This window comes from Mastigoproctus giganteus, chromosome 7 (genome assembly GCF_048544385.1).
Source record: "Mastigoproctus giganteus isolate SK-2022 chromosome 7, ASM4854438v1, whole genome shotgun sequence".
NCBI lineage: Eukaryota > Metazoa > Arthropoda > Arachnida > Uropygi > Thelyphonidae > Mastigoproctus > Mastigoproctus giganteus.
The window spans coordinates 202,026,349-202,045,516 of record NC_143581.1 but is presented as its reverse complement, the minus strand read 5'-3'; the positions used below and the strand labels follow the sequence as shown (position 1 = coordinate 202,045,516).

At 37.1% G+C, this 19,168-nt stretch overlaps 1 long non-coding RNA gene across 1 annotated transcript in view; it reads left to right on the top strand.

The window, feature by feature from the left end:
• The first annotated feature begins 1,196 nt into the window (after nucleotides 1–1,196).
• The window catches only part of LOC150083578 (uncharacterized), a 31,399-nt gene continuing 13,427 nt past the window's right edge, over nucleotides 1,197–19,168 (top strand). Inside the window, exons 1-2 of the long non-coding RNA XR_016547179.1 lie at nucleotides 1,197–1,302; nucleotides 13,966–14,124. This is a non-coding gene — a long non-coding RNA (uncharacterized LOC150083578). The remainder of the gene's footprint in view (nucleotides 1,303–13,965; nucleotides 14,125–19,168) is intronic.

The following is a 19,168-nucleotide window of genomic DNA, read 5'->3' as shown; positions in this document are numbered from 1 at the left end:
GAGAATGGTTATCAATGGGCATTGCTCATCTTGGATTAATGTTATTAGCAGAGTCCCTTAGGGTCCAGTGCTTAGCCTATTGTTTTCTATATTTATTAATTATATTGATGGAGAATTAATGTCTAAGTTTGCAGATGATACAAAGGTTGGCAGGGTATGCTACTGCAACAAGATCTATAAAACTTAGGCAGATGGGCTGAGAAGTGGCAATTGAAGTTTAATATTTACAAATGCAAGGTACTTCACATGGCCAGCAGTCAGTAATTCCCAGATTAACATTACAACTGCGTGGCTCCAACTCAGGGTAGTGGAGAACGAAAAAGATCTGGGGATAATTGTGCATTTAGATATGAAGTACTTTGAGCAGTGCAGACAGGCTGCCAGGACTGCTTTTAGGGCTTTGTTAATGATATACAGGAATTTTGTCAGTATGCACAAGAAGGTGATTATTCTGTTGTATAAGGCAATGGGCCACATCTTCAGTGCTACATATATGTTTGGAAGACTCGTTTTTTTGTGGAAGGATGTAGATCTGTTTGAGTGGGTGCAAAAAACAGTGGCAAGATTAGTGAGGGACGCAAAATGTGGTGGAAAGGCTTCAGTTTGGCAAATTTCAGTATCTGGAGACTAAGCATTTGAAAAATCTGACTGAGGTGTTTAAGGCCTTGAATGGATTGAGTAAACTCAGTGTTGATGGAATCCTTCTTTGTTCTTATACTACACACATTAAGGAGGCATAAATTTTCAAATTGAGGAAGGATGGTTGTAGAGTTGGATGTGTAGAAATTTGCCTTAAGCCAGTGGATAACTGATTGCTGGAATAAGCTTCTATCTCATACTGTATAATCTTGCATCATTGTCACTACTACTATCAGAGGATGCGTTCATGTCTGTATTATATGTTTACTAGATTTACAACTGAGGAATTGCTCACATACTTTTCCCATATCATTTTGGAAGGAATTAAAAATATATATATATGATAATATATAATAATTTATAATTATTATTATAAGTAAATAATAATTAATTTATATTGTATGTCAACTATTTATTGAATTTTCTTATATTCTCAAATATGAAAGATAAAATTATAAAATTAAAAGAAATAAAATCTAATAACTGATCGTGACATTTACATTTCATCTTATCCTTCAATTCTATTCAAGAGTAAATAATTCTGCCCTGGCATTTTTTAATAGGTGGATTTGTAGAGCTAGATCGGTGTAGAAACTTTTCAGTTAAAAAAGCTTCATGGGAAAATGTAAAGGCTGTTGCACTCCCTCTGAATAAATATACACAGTAAGTATGACAAGTGTGATTTATATTTATAAGCAATCATTTTTCTTTTTAAACTCTTCTTATACTGGTTTATTCAGTTATCATAGACTCCACTGACCAATGGATTCTGTGATTGAAACACATCGTCTTTCAATGGTAGGTTCTGAAGTAATTATGAAAATAGATTACACATTATCATATAATAAGTGAGATATTTTGTGACGATAACACTAACCCAACAAAAAATGTTTTTTGTCTTACTTCCACAATGGAAATATGTGATTCTGGAGGAAATAAATGCACTGATTCCGAAAATCAATATAAAAAGTCTAACATGTCTACATCAAAAGATGTACCAACATTTAATATTAAAATAAAGGGATATATACGTATAATTCAAGTTTGTAATATAAGTGTAAAAAAATATTATACGTTCTCTGTGATTCATTTGACTTCAGAAAAAATATCATAGATTATAGTGAAATAGTTATATTTCAATAATATATAATCAGCATATCTGTAATTGTTCTTAAAAACATTTGCTACAAAGGGATTTTCTCTTGTATTTCTGCTTACTCTCCCTCGTAAGGAACCAGCAGTAATCTCCCATCATTACAGGATCCCAGCGACCTTGGTACCGCTTTTCCATTGGGGAAATGTCTTGATGAAAACTCTCCCCTTATTTATTACTCATATCTCCCAGATTTTTGGGGGAAATTTTGAGATGGGAATGGAGAAAATGAATATTCAACGACATTCAACAACCCATGTTTTTGTAGCACTCAAGTAAATTAGACACCAACATTTCATAGTTTTCTTCTTTCCTATTACCCATTAAGGGATGCGCATGGTCTGCAATGCATCTATACGTATCTCCTTAAATGATCACCAAGCTGTCAATTTAATCTCCTTTAACTAGATTTCAAACACGCTGTCTTTCAGGAGTTTCCTAATTTGGGGTCCTAAAAAATTCCTTAAGTTTTAAGGAATTTTTTAGGACCCCAAAAAATCCCCCCCCCCCCGCAAACCAATAACCTTAAAATCATTGCATACGTTCCAACCATAATCCTGGTATTTTATAGTATGTAGAACCTTAGGCATGCTTTCATGGCTTTCTTTAAGTCCAACTGAATGAAACACAGGAACTGATTAAAGTTTGTTGCCATTATGAAGCAAATCTGCTTTAAAACTTAATTCTGAGGCATCTATGAATAAACGCCATTCATCTGACTTAGGCACGACACCTAGTTCTTTCAGAAGTCCAGTAATGTCTTTGCAAAAACACATACTGCCCTCCGTAGCAAACAAAATATTTCAAAAACTTTTCGTACCTCAAGTGTTACGGGCTGCACCCTCCTACCCTTGAGGGGCTGTATATCTTTGGAGGATAGATTTACAATCCTGAGAAAATGTCATGATCAGTTAATACTTGGAAAACCTTGGCACAACCTACAAAAATCCTCACCAAAAAAGCTACGTGTGCTCTCTTGAAATTGTAAATTTTTGCATCGGAATTTGAACCTAAGACCCATAGGTAGAAATCCAATTATGTTTATCACAAAATCAATTGATAAAATTAAGAGAATTAGCTTATATCTGTTAAAATAAATCAGTATATCATACATTACTGGCTAGATTATGCAAAATTGACATATTTTGGTAAAACTAACTCCCCTCTATATTTAATAACTGTGACGTGGTGTGAAACTATCATTGTGATTTTCGAAATCTATGCATAAAAATTGGTTAAAAACAGCATTTAATTTTTTGGAGCTAAAAATAGTGTTGGCTAGTGTAATGGTATTTGAAGAGCAATACACAATTTATTAGTGTGATCCATAAAATAGTTTTATCCAAGCAGAATGTGCATTTATTTTGGTACCTTGCATCTAGGAGACATTTAGTAATAATATTCATTATCATTGATTGCTACATTCACACTATTGATAAATTTTAATAAACTTTTTTTTAATGGAAACAGGTTACATTTTAATTGGATTACAGGCACTACTCGACTTACCTACTCAACTGGGTTTTTTCGTGTACGGAAGTCCGACTTCTGTCTTATAGATACTAAATACATGTACAGTACAACTCACCGAAATTATAACACCCAACAAACTTTACCTGGCAGTATGTACGGTATTGTTTACAGCTTTTTATGATTTGTAACTAAGTTAAATGAGGCTGAAAAAATTCACAATGAATAATAATATGGAGTACAGTATTTATTCAAAAGTAATTTAATCTAATACCTGTAAACAGTACTGTATAGTGTATAAACAAGATACAGTTTAAAAATACAATTTACAAAATTTAAACAGTAAAAAAGACAAGCAATCAATTACACACACAAATTACAATTAACACAAAATGCAGAAATTACAGTTAACATGAAACGCACAAACGAGATATGGAGTAAAAAGTTTACAAAGCTTAAAAAATAGGAATAGAGAGATGATTCTGAAAATTTATGTTTCTTATGTGATTAAAGATTTCGTGGAAGGGAAAACACATCTCACATAATAACGTAAAAACCCACAGAATTCCAGCTATTGGTATTAATGCAAATGGAATAAGATCAAGTGTACTACCCATTTATAATAGATTGCACTAACAAAAAAGCCCAATAAACCGGAAACTGCAAATTGTTTTATGGTAGTGACCTCCAGAAATGTGCTTTAGAACAATATCATGAAGGCGTTAAAAATTGATTATTATAACCACTAAACGTAGCAGTAAATGGTGTTGGAGTAGGATTTTTTAGGAGCATCAACGACTAAAGCTATATTACTCCATTTATACTGTCTGTAAATTGTGTTTTCTGTGGTTGATCTTCTGGTTTACGGGACAATAAATGGTGAAAGTGTAGTGCATTTTAAATATTGGATTGGTTTTTTGAAATTTGATTCTGTAAAGCAGCTGATTCTAGTGATCACGTTAACCGGCACCTACTTATTTTTGTGATTGTCTCCAATCGGATGACATAGTCCTTCCTCTCAGCCAGTAGCAGTGTTTGTGAACATGTTGGCCGCATATTTTGTTTTTGCATCCTTTAGTTGAAAATGATTTTTGCATTGTGTTTATTTGACATAAATTTATATAAAACTAAGTTCCATTATAAAAATGGCCTTTTAGAGAGATAAATAGTTTAGTTATATAGTGAAAATTTTGAGTATTGGAACAAATTGCCAAAAAACAATGTGTTATTTGGTTTGCATTACATTATTTTCACGATACGATAGTGTTTCTGGAATGGGTTAATATTGTAAAGCCGCCATACACAGCAGCCGATTTTGGCACTTTGCGCACTTGGTTCAAAACTGCCAATATATTTTTGATATACAGTATGTTTAGTAATTTTGAGAAGCTTTGTGTGTAAGTTGTTTATACATAAGTAGAGGAGTGCCTGTATTGCAAACCTAGTTTGATTTTATTTGGATGACTGTATAACTTGTATGATATCAAGTTGAGGTTAAGTCTTTGATTTTTCTTCCTCAAACACCAAATATATAAAATGTATTGCTGAGGAGCAAAAATTTCATGTGAATTTTATGCCTTTTTATGTTTAGTCACTAAAGAGTTGTCTATTCTACCATGCTAAGGTTTACTCTGTTTATCACTGTTCTTTAAATTTCTACCTGTTTTATACTAGTAGTAGCAGCAAATGATGCAAGAAAGCAAACTTATATAGCATCAGCAAAAAAAAAAAAAAAAAAACTACCTACTTCTCCAATCCATACCCTCCAAGAATTTGTCTAGTTCTTTCTTGAATTTATTCAAACCATCCACTTCCATGACAACAGATGGAAGCCTATTCCAACAATAAACCACCTGCTGGCTGAAGGCAAACTTCCATACATCTATCCTGCAACCATCCTTCCTCAACTTGAATTTGTGCCCCCTTGTGTGTGTAGTCTCAGCAAGAGGAAGAATGTCATCAACATTTAGCTTACTCAATCCATTCAAGGCCTTAAACAATCAGATCTCTCTGGAGATGCCTAGTCTCCAGATGCTGCAATTTGCAGAACTGAAGCTTTTCTTGATAAGAGCACCCTTTGGTATTATCTCCTTTAGCTCTAACTAGAGGTGATAACACTTAAGGCTTTCAGTCCTACCTATCCAAAGTAAATTTGCCATCTCTGCCACTGAGAGGTTTGCTCTTCTATCTAGAATGTTAAACTATCAGTCTTGGCCTACTTTTTAACACTCTTGAAATGTATTGGTTAAAGACAAAATGGCATCTATCCATGAACAGAATCTGACAAGTTGGCTTCACTGAGATGTCCACTTCTTTCCGCAGCTCTGCACAGATGGTTGCTGCATCATAGCATTATATGAGAGGTAGACTCTTCCTTTCTATGTGAGCACAAGCTGCTTCCCAATAGACCAAGAAAATGATTCATGGCCAAGCCATGCCCTGTCAATAGGAAAGTGGCATTCAGGCCAAACTGCAACCAAGGTACCGTCTTGGTATTTATAATATGAATATTGGCCTTTACCTGTAGACCTTTGTCAGACACTTCCCAACACCCTTGCTACTCACTATATAATTCCTTTAACATTCTTCTCTCTTCATTCTTAACATGAGCCCTGGTATAGAGTCTACTACTTTTCAGGCATGGATGATGTTCAGGAGCTCGTTGTGACGTTGGTCTTAGTTCAATACACCAAACAGTTATATAATATAACCAGAGCAACAATATAATATGATCATCAATTGTATAATATGACGAAAACAACTATATAATATAACCAGGAGATCATGTGGAAGTTTGCTGTCATCTGCAAGGCCTACATGGAGACTGTGACATCCAATTTAGGGGTAGAATTTTTTTCAGCCTGGTCTGTACTTGTTAACAGGAGAGACTGCGTCTACAGGGATGGGATACACTTAAATATAAAGGGTGCAAGAATATTTGCTGATGCTATCGAGGCAGTGTTAGGTGGGTCGGAAAACTGCTAGCTTGGCGGGATACAAAGACTAATCTATTAGTCCTTGTATTAATCTATTAACAGTAGCCACTGACAGAGGTGAAAGTAATTCTTGCACTGCTTCTATTGGAATGAGCAGCAGTCTGGAAAACAAGATTCAGGGTATTTCATAGACTGCTGGGAATCATTGCGGTACAAGTAAACACAAGTTGTGTTAGGGTAGCTAAGAATAGGAACAGGTGCATGTATACTTGTGTATACACCAATGCTAGGAGTTTGGTAAATAAATTTGATGAATTTGAGGTATTGCTCAAAACATCAAAGGCAGATATTGTTATATCAGAGACATGGTGTCACACAGATATAACAAATGCAGAACTGGAATTTGGGGAGTACAATGTGTACAGAAATAAGGTAAGGTAAATGATACATATAAGCTGGTCTGTAACCAAGTTGCAAAGGAGATTAGGCAGGCAAAGGCAGATTATGAGAAATCTCTGGCAAAGAGTTCTTTCCTATGTAAATTCTAGAAGGAAAGGGATGAATCAAATTGGTGCACTGCATATTGATGGTTAAACTATTGAAGATCCTGCTCAGGCGGATAACAAACTAAATGAGTATTTTGCATCTACATTCACACATGAGGAATTATTCAGGAAGGGGAATGCCAGAGGTGAATTAAACTCTGGCAGTGAGCTAGATGATTTTGTAATAACTGAGAGGAAAGTGGAAGAGAAATTGTTGAAGATAAACATAAAAAAGGCACCCAAGGTGGATGCGATCTATCCAGTTATATCAAAGGAGACAGCAAACCCTTAGCCATAATTATGAGAACTTCTTTGAGCTCCGGGGACGTACCCATGGACTGGAGATGTGCAAATGTGACCCCAATTCGCAAAGGAGAATCAAAGGACAACACAAGTAATTATAGACCTGTTAGTTTAACTTCTATTCCAGGAAAATTAATGTAGGCACTGGTTAAAGAAGCACTGCAGGATCATCTAGACAAGACTTCAGTTATAGCTCGGATACAGTATGGTTTTGTTAAGGGAAAGTCTTGCCTGGCCAATTTGACTGGATACTATGATGTGGTCACAAAGGAACTGGAAGCAGGGAATAACTTTGATATCATATATTTGGATCTTAGAAAGGCTTTTGATACTGTTGCACATGGAAGACTGCTGCACCAATTGGAGAAGTGTGGCATTGGAGGCATATTGCTGCTATCGATAAAGGGATGGTGGAGTGGGAGAAGGCAGAGAGTGGTAATCAATGGACACTGCTCATCACAGTCGAATGTTATTAGTGGAGTTCCCCAGGGTTCAGTGTTGGGTCCATTGTTGTTTTATGTGTTCATTAATGATATTGATGATGGTGTATCAGGCTTAATGTCCAAGTTTGCAGACAATATAAAGGTTGGCAGGGTTGTTGATGACATTAATGACAGTATGCTGCTGCAGCAGGATCTAGAAAAGTTAAGTAGATGGGCTGAGAGGTGGCAACTGAAGTTTAACATTGAAAAATGTAAAGAACTGCATTTGGGAAGCAGTAACCCCAGAGTAACCTATCAACTTTGTGGTATAACACTGACAGTGGTAGAGAGTGAAAAGGACCTGGGGTTAATTTTGCAGGCAGATATAAAGTTTTTTTAGCATTAGCATTAGCAGAGGCATTTGATGCAAGAAAGCAAGCTTATGCAGCATCAGCCAAAAAAAAAAATAAAGTAAAATAAATAAATAAAAAATAACCACTTCCACTTCACCCCTCTGTTCATTCGAAATACCTGTCCAGCTGAGCCTTAAACTTATTTAGGCTATCAACTTCCACGACAAGGGATGGAAGTCTGTTCCACCTACCAACCACCCGCTGGCTAAAGGCAAATTTCCGCACAATCTATCCTACATCTGTTCTTCCTCAATCTGAATTTATGTCCTCTCAGGTGATTATTCTGAGCAAGAGGAAGAATCCCATCAGCATTGAGCATGCTCAAACCATTCAAGGCTTTGTACACCTCTATCAGATCACCTCGCTGGTGCCTAGTCTCCAGACACTGTAATTCGCAAAATTTTAGCCTTTCTTCGTAAGAGCACCCCTTTGTTCCATTCACTAATCTTGTTGCCCTTCTCTGTACTCATTCCAGCAGCTCTACATCCTTCAAGAAATCAGGCCTCCAGGCCTGTATACAGTACTATATATCATTGACAATACACCATGAGCTACTCTTGCAGCCCGTCTGCACTGCTCAGAGAACTTCATATCTGCCTGCACAACCACCCCCTGGTCCCTTTCATTCTCTACCACTGCCAGTGTAGTACCACAGAGTTGATACGTTGCTCTCGGGTTGCTGTTTCCCATATGTAGTACTTTACATTTGTCAATGTTAAACTTCATTTGCCACCTCTCAGCCCATCTGCTCAACCTTTCCAGATCCTGTTGCAGCAGCATAGTGTCAGTAGTGTCCTTGACAACCCTGACAACCTTCGTATCGTCTGCAAACTTGGACATTAAGCTTGATATACCATCATCAATATCATTTATAAATACAGAAAACAATAAAGGACCCAATACTGAACCCTGAGGGACTCCACTAATAACATTAGTCCACGATGAACAGTGTCCATTGATTACCACTCTCTGTCTTCTCCCCCTCAACCACCCCTTTATCCATAGCAGCAATTTGCCTCCAATGCTGCACTGCTCCAATTTGTGCAGCAGTCTTCCATGTGCAACAGTATCAAAAGCCTTTCTAAGATCCAAGTATATAATATCAAAGTTAATCCCTGCATCCAGTTCTTTTGTGACCGCATCATAGTATCCAATCAAATTGGTCAGGCATGATTTCCACTTAGCAAAACCATGCTGTGTCCGAGCTATAACTGAAGTCTCGTCTAGATGATCCTGCACTTCTTTAACCAGTGCCTCCATTAATTTTTCGGGAACAGAAGTTAAACTCACAGGTCTATAATTACTTGTGTCAACCTTTGATCCTCCCTTGTGAATTGGGGTCACATTTGCACATCTCCAGTCCATGGGTACCTCCCCTGAGTCCAAGGAAGCTCTCATAATTATGGCTAAGGGTTTGCTTACTTCCTTTGCTGCCTCCTTTAATATAACTGGATAGATCCCATCCACCCCAGGTGCCTTTCTTGTGTTTATCTTCAACAATTTCTCCTCCACTTTACTCTCAGTTATTACAAGATTCTCTAGCTTACTGCTAGAATCGAATACACCTCTGGCATTTCCCTCGCTGAATAACTCCTCATGTGTGAATGTCAATGCAAAATATTCATTTAATTTGTTAGCTACCTGAGCAGGGTCATCAACAGTTGACCCATCGATATCAAGTGGACCAATCTGATTTATCCCCTTCCTTCTAGAGTCTACATAAGTAAAGAACTCTTTGCTGTTTTTCTTCGCAACCCTTGCCAAGGATCTCTCGTAATCTGCCTTCGCCTGCCTAACCTCCTTTGTAACTTGTTTACAGATCAACTTGTATCTATCATAGGCTTCTGTGTCACGTGTTAATTTGTATGTATCCCATGCATTTTTCTTCTCTGCCATATGCCTCATTAGTTCATCTGACATCCATTTAGGCCTAAACCTTGAACAATATTTCTTAGTTGGTATTTAAAGCCTACTAGCTTCCAAGATAAGTTCTTTGAATTTGCTGTTGGTAACATCATCAGTTGATCCCACTGTATAGAATTTAAATACTGTCTCAGTCCATCGTAGTCGGCTTTACGAAAGCAATACCCCTTCCCTTTGCCCCTAATGGTAGTTACCTCTTTGAGTAACTACCACTTCAGAACACTGTGATCACTGCCACCTAATGGTTCATTTATCTGCAGATTCTTAATGTATGAAGAATCACTACTGATAATCAAATCAAGAGTATTACACCCTCTAGTTGCCTCCCGAACATGCTGATGTAGAAAAACAATCATCCAATAAATCCACAAAAGCCTTGCTAGTGTGTGAGTGAGCAGCCCCCAAATTCCAGTCAATATCTGGGAAATTAAAATCCCCCATTATAAGACTCTCTGATTTACTGGCCCACTCTATTTCTCTGTACAGTTTCTTATTATACTCATCAGTGTCATTAGGCCTGTAGCACACTCCTACTCTCAATTTTGATCTCCCAATGCCTAAGTTACACCAAACTGACTTGACACTGCACTGTCCAGCGATGTCGACTGGCTTCACTTCCTTGGATTTTATGTGTTTCTTAACTAATAGCATAACCCCTCCTCCCGTCCTATCCTGTCTATCCTTTCTGTAGGCATTGTACTCCCCAAATTCCAGTTCAGCATTCCTTATATCTGTGTGACACCACGTCTCTGAAATCCCAACAATATCTGCCTTTGATGTTTTGAGCAATACCTGAAATTCATCAAATTTATTTACTAAACTCCTAGCATTGGTGTACATGCAAGTATACATGCACCTGCTCTTCCTCTTAGCCACCCTACTACTGTTATTCTGTCAGTCCTTGTATCCCCCCAATCTAGCAGTTTTCCGACCCACTTAACACTGCCTTGATAGCATCAGCAAACATTCTTGCACCCTTTCTATTTAAGTGTATCCCATCCCTGTAGAAGCAGTCTCTCCTGTTAACAAGTACAGACCAGGCTGAAAGAAATTCTACCCCTTGAGCCCTGCACAATCTTTCCAGGGCCGAATTGATCGACAGGGCTCTCATTATATACTCCCTCCTATCGTGTCTGGGCAGAATTGCAGACACTTTCAAATTCAACCCTAATTCACGGCTTTTTTTCATCAGTGACCTGTACTTGTTAAGTAATTCCGCCGGTCTCCTACTCTTAATATCATTAGTGCCAACGTGTACAACTATATCACCTTTCGTGCCCTTAAAAGATTATATCCACCTTACAACGTCATCAACCTTTTCCCCTGGCAGACATACCCTGGTCCTGTTCCACCTATCCTTTTTACAAAGCATGTTTCCTGTTTCCCTGACAATAGAGTCACTAACAACTACTAGTTCCTTTGGGACCAGCGCATTCTGCCTTGGGGGGTGCCGCTGTGTTGCACGATGACTAAGTGCAAGCTCTGGCATTGGTGTGGGTAGCTGAGAGCTTGATGGGCCCCTCACTTGTAATTCTTCGAGGGCATCCACCCTGTCCTTCAAGCTCTCATATAGGCCCATAACAATGCTGAGTTGTCACCTGATTTCCTTACACTCCTTGCGTTGCGCACATACAAAGACATCCCCCATGGCAGCATCATGTCCCATACCTGACTGCTCTGCAAACATCAAGCAAATAGTGCATCTTAAAAGGCTGTGATTCAGAGGCCAACTTCCCCCCCCCTCAGTTCTCCCCTGAGCCACAGCATTCCCATTAGCTTGAGCCTTTTGCTTTGCTGCTCTGGTTTGAGTCATGATTTCGATTTACTTTCAATAAAATTTCAATTTCAGTACAAAATTAAATCCTAAACTTGTATCCCAACACAGTTATAACGCTATATTTATGTTTCAGTAACAAGTGTTATCTACGAGCGTTATCTACGAAATATTGACGTTTCAGTAACGAGTGTTATCTACGAAATATTGACGTTTCGGTAACGAGTGTTATCTACGAAATATTTGTTTCAGGAACGAGTGTTATCTACGAAATATTTATGTTTCAGTAACGAGTGTTATCTATGAAATCCCTTTATATAACTTCCGTATCAAGTTATGTATTAATTATTTATTTTTACTAATTATTTATGTTACGTAACCTAAGTGGTTATATGTATAGTTAAAAGTACAATTTAATTGCCAATGAAGTTCGACAAGATTAATAGATTTTACTGATTAATTTTCCCGTAACAATGGCGGCCATTTACGAACAGTAAACACATGGATTTGATACCCTTTCCGATACTAAGTAATACCTACAAAATCTCTATCTAAGTTACTTTAAACTTAAGTACCGTAAATAGGAATATAAAGCTACTCTAGAAAATAAGTTAATATGTCAATTTAAATTAATAAAGCAGAAAATAAATCAGAAAAAACTTCTCTGTTCCAAGAGCGGCAGAAAGGCACGTCCGCACAGGCAACTCACGTCCTCAGACCTCAGATTTTTGCCTACAAAATTTTTGCCTTTCTAAGCAGTGCAGACGATTTGCAAGAGTAGCTCATGGTGTCTTGTCAATGATATACAGGAATTTTTCTAGCAGGCATAAGGAGGTGATTATCCCCTTTTATAAGGCAATGGTCAGGCCACACCTTGAGTACTGTATACAGGTCTGGAGGCCTCATTTTAAGAAGGATGTGGAGCTGTTGGAATGAGTACAGAGAAGGGCAACAAGATTGGTGAGAGGAACAAACGGGAGCTCATACCAAGAGAGGATTAAGTTCTGCAAGTTGCAGCATCTGAAGACTAGGCACTTGCGAGGTGATCTGATTGAGGTGCATAAAACCTTGAATGGTTTGAGTCTGCTCAATGCTGATGGGATTATTCCTCTTGCTTAGAATAATCACCTGAGAGGGCATAAATTCAAATTGAGGAAAGACAGATGTAGGTTAAATGTGCTGCAGTTTGCCTTTAGCCAGCAGATAGTTGGTTGGTGGAACAGACTTCCACCACAGTTGATAGCCTAAATAAATTTAAGGCTGAACTGGACAGGTATTTGGATTGAATGGGGGGGGGGGAAATGGGAGCATTTTTTTTTTTTTTTTTTTTTTGTTTTTTTGGCTGATGCTGCATAAGCTTGCTTTCTTGCATCATATGCCTCTACTAATGCTGATGCTAATTTGTACCAAGAAGAGTGAATCTTTGATATTAAGGCAAGTGCTTAGTTATAGAATTTTCAGGGAGATTGCCTGATTGCTCACTACTGGAAAAATAGTTATCATTGATACAGTCTCTTTTTGCTGAAATTTCTCATTTTCCCCTTCACTGAATTTCCTGGAAATTGAGTTTGAATGGACAAATGCTACTGCTTACACTGATGACCTTGCAATATTAATAAGGGAAATACTAGGTCTCTGCCATTGTTTTGGACAAAGTAATTAATTGGAGTAAAAAATAACAAAGGGATGTCCATATGAGGAGAGGCTATAAATGCTTGGGTTATAGAGCTTAGAAACTAGGCATCTCGCTGGGATATAATTGTAGTGTCTAAGACACTTGGGGAGTGGAGGAAGCAATTTGAATGATAATAGAATTTTCACAGTGAAATGGGTCATAGTTCATAGTGTTACAGTTTAAATGGCACCTGGGGTCTCCCGCAACTTCACATTGAAATGAATTGATATTGAAATGGGATACAAAAACAACAGAGTGAAAATGTATAAACTTGTTGGGGCAACTGATAAACCAGACATAAAAATTTGTTTGGTCAGCATTTTGTTGACCATTGGAATAAACTGCATTCCCAGGTAGTTGACATTTACAATCTGGTAAGAAATTTAAGGAACAGCTTGGATCACTTCAATCATATGTGGTGGGAAGAGTATTATGATATGAGGGAAAATGGTTATATGTATAGACATGTGATTGTATTTTTCCTTTGGTTCCATTGCATCAAAAAGCCTTTACTAATACAAAATTTGCCATCTGTCACTGGACACATCAGGTAAGGAATTTATAGCTAAAAGTGAATTTGTGATTCAAGACATGAAGATTCATAAGAGCATTTCACAAATTCAAAAATAAGCAGACCACACTTCTCACATTGAGTATTCTAGTAATGCTAATAATAACCATTATTTCTTTTAATATATATTTTTAATTTCAGGTGTGGTACTGAGGACAGTGTAATAAAAATGAACGAAGTTTTCAAAATTATGCTAGAGGTTAAGAATACTGGAAACTGGAAGAATGCCATTAATCAGCTGGATAGGTTTTCTGGCTAACTTCAAAATGTCATCAGTGTTTATTTGAAAGGACAGCTTAAGTAAGTTTACGTAACCAGACTTTTGTAACCCAAACTTTTGCACAACTGACTTGATGAATGATATTTTTCTTTTTATAGAACTACTAGTAATTAATTTTATTTTATGCTTTTATTTTGTATTTTTCAACCATTAATATAAGCTTGCTTGACTTGACTTTTTTTAATGCTTCAGCTACAGGGCTGTGGCTGCTGTTTCCTTATTTCTAGTCTCCCACTTGCTGTCCTCATGGCTGTGATGCCTGCAGGCAATACAGCGATGGGGGTATCAAGTAGAAGTAGTTATGCAACTTTCTTTTCTCACACAAAAAACTTGTAGCTCCTTGAACATTCTCCATTCAGCATTTATACTTCATATAGTTGCTAATTGATCCCACTGAACTGAACTCGAATTACATACAAGGCCTTGAAATTCCCTTGAAAAAATGAAAGTTGTTGATATATCCAGTATTAATACAGTGTAGTCATTGCCTGCTAGTGGCTCCTTTATTTGAAGATTCTTAAATGTCCAATGAATTTTTAGCAGTTACTAGATGAAGAATATTGCTTTCTCTTTGGTATCTCTAACACACCGATACAGCTAATAGTCCTGTAACAGGTGGTTTAAACTAGAAATGTATTTCCACAGAGTGAATGACCAATCCATAAGTTCCATTTAATTTATCTAAAATTGGAATTTCCCCCACAATAAAACATTATGATTATTATTAATAATAGCCAGTGATGCATAGAAGCCAGTACCATATTCCATATCAGGCTTATTCAATGAACAGTCCTTAAAAAAAAAAGTCTCACTCTGGCCTATTCAGGAATTTGTTTGACACTCTTTAAAATCTACTTATTGGTTCTACTTATGAAAGTAGTTCAGTGTGGGGAACTACACCATCTCCACTTCAATCTGTGATCACTCTTGAATAAGAACTGTGCAAGTCTCTGTGACTAAGTTGTAATTTATTACTGCAATTAACCTTTTGGCTGAAAGGGAAATTTTGTAGAGTCACTGTACAACTATCCTACCTTCATATAAGTGCATGTCCTTTAGTCCATGCCACATGTGAAAAAAAAAAAAAATATATCCTCATTATTTAATTTACTAATACCTCTCAAATCCTTTAAATATTCAACAAAGAGTTACCAGATATTGGGTCTCAAGACTGCAACCCACAAAACTAGTCTTTCTTTGTCTATCTATATAGGAATGCTTTTTTATATAAGAAACATTCTTTGCTTCTTTAACTGACTTTATTGCTAATATTATTGTTATTATAGGTACAGTGAAAGCTTCCTTAATGGATACCTCTCTAAAAGGGACACCTTGGTGGCACCTCCGTAGCCAGGTGGGAAGGAGCAGCAATGCGTAGCACATGCTTCTTGATTAGACCGGGGTTCGAGCCCGTCACCACCAAATACGGAGGATGCGGAAAGGTCAGGGAATGACCACCGCATATCCCGGAGCAACATGGCCTTAGTTGCTAATGCTCCTAAAAACCAAAATAACAACAATAACATAACATAATGACACCTTGGTGTGGTCACTGAGGCTAGAATTCCAATAGAAGCATTAGAAATTACATGTTAGATGGCCTCTCCAAAACAGTCACTCTCTAATACAGATGCAGACACTTGAATTGACATCCTTTTGATATTTTCAGCCTCCCTAGACAGGACACTTTCAAGAGTAATTGACACAAATTCATTTTCATTGGTCAAAATGCATTTGCCATGAAGGCTAATAAGGGGAAGGTCATTAGAGTAATACTAATTAGACTTGTGACGGTCATGGATTAATCATGTAACTGATGGCATAGTATGTAGTTAATACTGGTAAGGAATGTTTACAAATTTATTTGGACTGTTTGATGCATTTCCACTGTTGCTCCTCACTTAGCAAGGCAATTAAAAAAAAGAAAAAAAGAGGGAGAGAGTATTGTACCAAGTCTGTATACAGGATTCAGTTTGTGATAGTACCTGCAAAAAAAAAGTGTGAGAATAGAGCTATAGTATAGTTCTTTCAAGAAAACTAGCAATAAATTGCATAGATAATTTTGGCCAGAACTCATGGGGAATTTTCCTTGTCCACAAACCTTTACAGAAACTAAAACATTATTGTGTGACTAGGCTATACAATATAAATCTGAAAATGCTTCCAGGTGATAGAAGATAACTTAAAGTTTTCATTCACAATCAGAAAAGTGAACTCTGCAGTAGATGGCAGCATAATTGCAAAACTACAACCATTATCAACCTTGAGAAGACAGTGCATACAAAGGGTACTAGGAAAGTTTTGCAATACAGCTTTGTTTATTTAATTTTTTCAAAGTAATTTCCTCTACATTCAATACACCTCTCCATCCTCCGAAACCAATCTTTAAACCAGTTCTGCCAAGTTTCACTAGGGAGTAAAGCACACTCGTTGTCCCAAGCCCGTAGAAGGTCCTCATCACTGGAAAACCACCTCCCTTTTAGCTTCATTTTCACATGCGGGAACAGTGCAAAGTCGCAGGGAGCAAGGTCTGGCCTGTAGGGAGGGTGCTTGAGAAGTTTCAGTCCTGTCGTGGTTAAATATTCGGTGCAGGCTTTGGCGCGGTGAGCTGGAGCATTTTCGTGATGGAGGTACCAGGTGTCCATTCTTGACTTTGGCCGCAGGTTCTTCATAGATCCAATGACTTTAGGCAGGCATTGTTCAGTATACCACTTAGCTGTGACTGTCTTCTGCATGTCCAAAATGACACGTTCCACAATTCCACTCGATTTGAAAAATACAGCTATCATTTTCTTCTTTACAGATCGGGATTTTCTGACAATTACGGGTGTGTCGTCATCATCAAAGACCCAAACTTTGTTTTGAGCTTGGTCGGCAGATCGTAATAGTACAGCCAAGTCTCGTCACCTGTCACGATGTTGTTCACATACCGAGATTGTCCCTTATCAAACTTTTTTAACATCTCCCGGCACCAAGTCACACGTCGTGTCATCTGCTCTTCAGTCAGTTGATGCGGCACCCAGAGAGAACAAAGTTTCTTCACGTGCAAATGATCTTGCAGAATCGAACGAATTGCTGGTGCATTTAGGCCCAAAGTATCTTCTATCTGTTGGTAGGTCACTCGCCTGTTTTCGTCAAGCATTTTCCTCACAGCAGTAACGTTTTCCTCCGTAATTGACGTTCGTGGCCTTCCCGGCCTCTCAGAATCCTCCAGAGTGAAATTTCCCCTTTGGAATTCTCTATACCACCTGAATATCGTTGTACGATGTGGACAATCATCATCTAGTGCAAGAGTCATTTCTTCTAAGCACTGGTCTATGGTTAAACCACGCACAAAATTATACGCAAAACTGTCCTTATCTCATTTCGTGACCACGATGCCATCGCAAGCACTTTACACTCTCACTACTAATGAATAACTGAGCCCATCGACTTGGCGCGGCGGCTACTATGCACGTATGAACATGTCTCAACATGCAGCAACAAGCAGCTTTCTGTGATTCATTGTTGCGTCATATTGCAAAACTTTCCTAGTACCCTTTGTACTTTGTTTCATGAGCTGTAGTCTGTCACTACTATTTTACAAATTTCAAACACAGTTTATAAAGAAGCCACAGACTATACCTACAGTTCTACAATGGTATGGAATATTCATAAAGGATGCATGTCTGTGCAGTTATTCCTGCCAAGATGTTTGAACAAAAGTCAGCAATGGCAGTGGAGCTGGTTGGATTAAGTTTTATGCAAAGCCCAGGGAAATCTATACAACATATTATATAACTGTCTGAAGATGAAACCGTACATTTTACACTCATACAGAAGTCTTCGATCAATTACAAAACCAAGAGAATTGAATTTTGTTGGGAAACTTCTTTATGATTACAGAGTTGTATCATGTATCCTTTTCATGTAGTAAATGTTTTAGTTTTGTAAAGATTTGTGGACATTCTGTAATGTACAGGGTATTTCTATATATACTCGATAAAAACACTATGTAATGCTCAACATTACTTTCATAATGTCTTTAACGACAGTGGTGCCTCACTTTTTGAGTGAGGGACAACAAGTTTCCCGTGTCATCACATACCACTTTCACAAGGCAGTGAGAAATGGTGGTTGTTTAAGTAGTTACATGCAAAGTTTGTTCCTATAAGCAAATTCAAGTTTCCCTTGGAACACTGGTCAAAATTTTTTTAGTCTTTCACTATTCATGATGATTTTTTAAGAAATGAAATTTCTTGCTTTTTTGCAGCCAGGCTATATGCAGAATTTGATCAAAGAGAAGGGATTTGACCCATTAAAGGAGGATGTATCCTATTACATTAAAAAAAATTCTATGTGAGCAAAAACAATGAATATGGAACTAGTAATGACCTAATAATCCATAATAAAAATGAAACTGTCCAAATGAAATGCTCTTAACAAAGCCATTTATAATGATTTTTACTAAAAGTTAATTAATTGAAACACCGTGTACAATGACAATCACTAAAAATATAAAATAGCAAGCAAGCAACGAATTACGGTGAATTTCATTTTTCCAAATTATTGAAACTGTTTACACAGATCACTGCAAAGCAGACACTTTCTTCTGACCAAGTGGTGTCTGCTTTATAGAGATTTCACTGTATAAAACAACTCTTATATCCTAGATTTGACTTTTTTTTTTTTTTTTTTGGAATAATTCTGAACCAAAATTTGTTTCTTAGGATTTTTAAAAGTGTATGTTATGTCTGGCTGTATTGTTGAATTGCTTCTTTTTTTTTTATTGTGTAAATGGTTTCAAAAAATAGTAACATGATCTATAATTTTAAAATATGGTAAACCATGCTGGTGGAAATATGAAACATTTTTTTTTTTTTTTTTTTTTTTTCCCAATTAAGAAATTCTTGTTTCAGCAGATGACCCGTAGTTAAAATGCAAATTTATTTTAAAAACATAACTAACAGAAAATGGTATTTTTACATTTTCAACAAAGTACATTGTTTATATGTGGCATTTCTGCTTTAGTAAAAGCAGAAACACCACAAAACTGGCTGAAAATTTTGAATTAGTCATATTCGG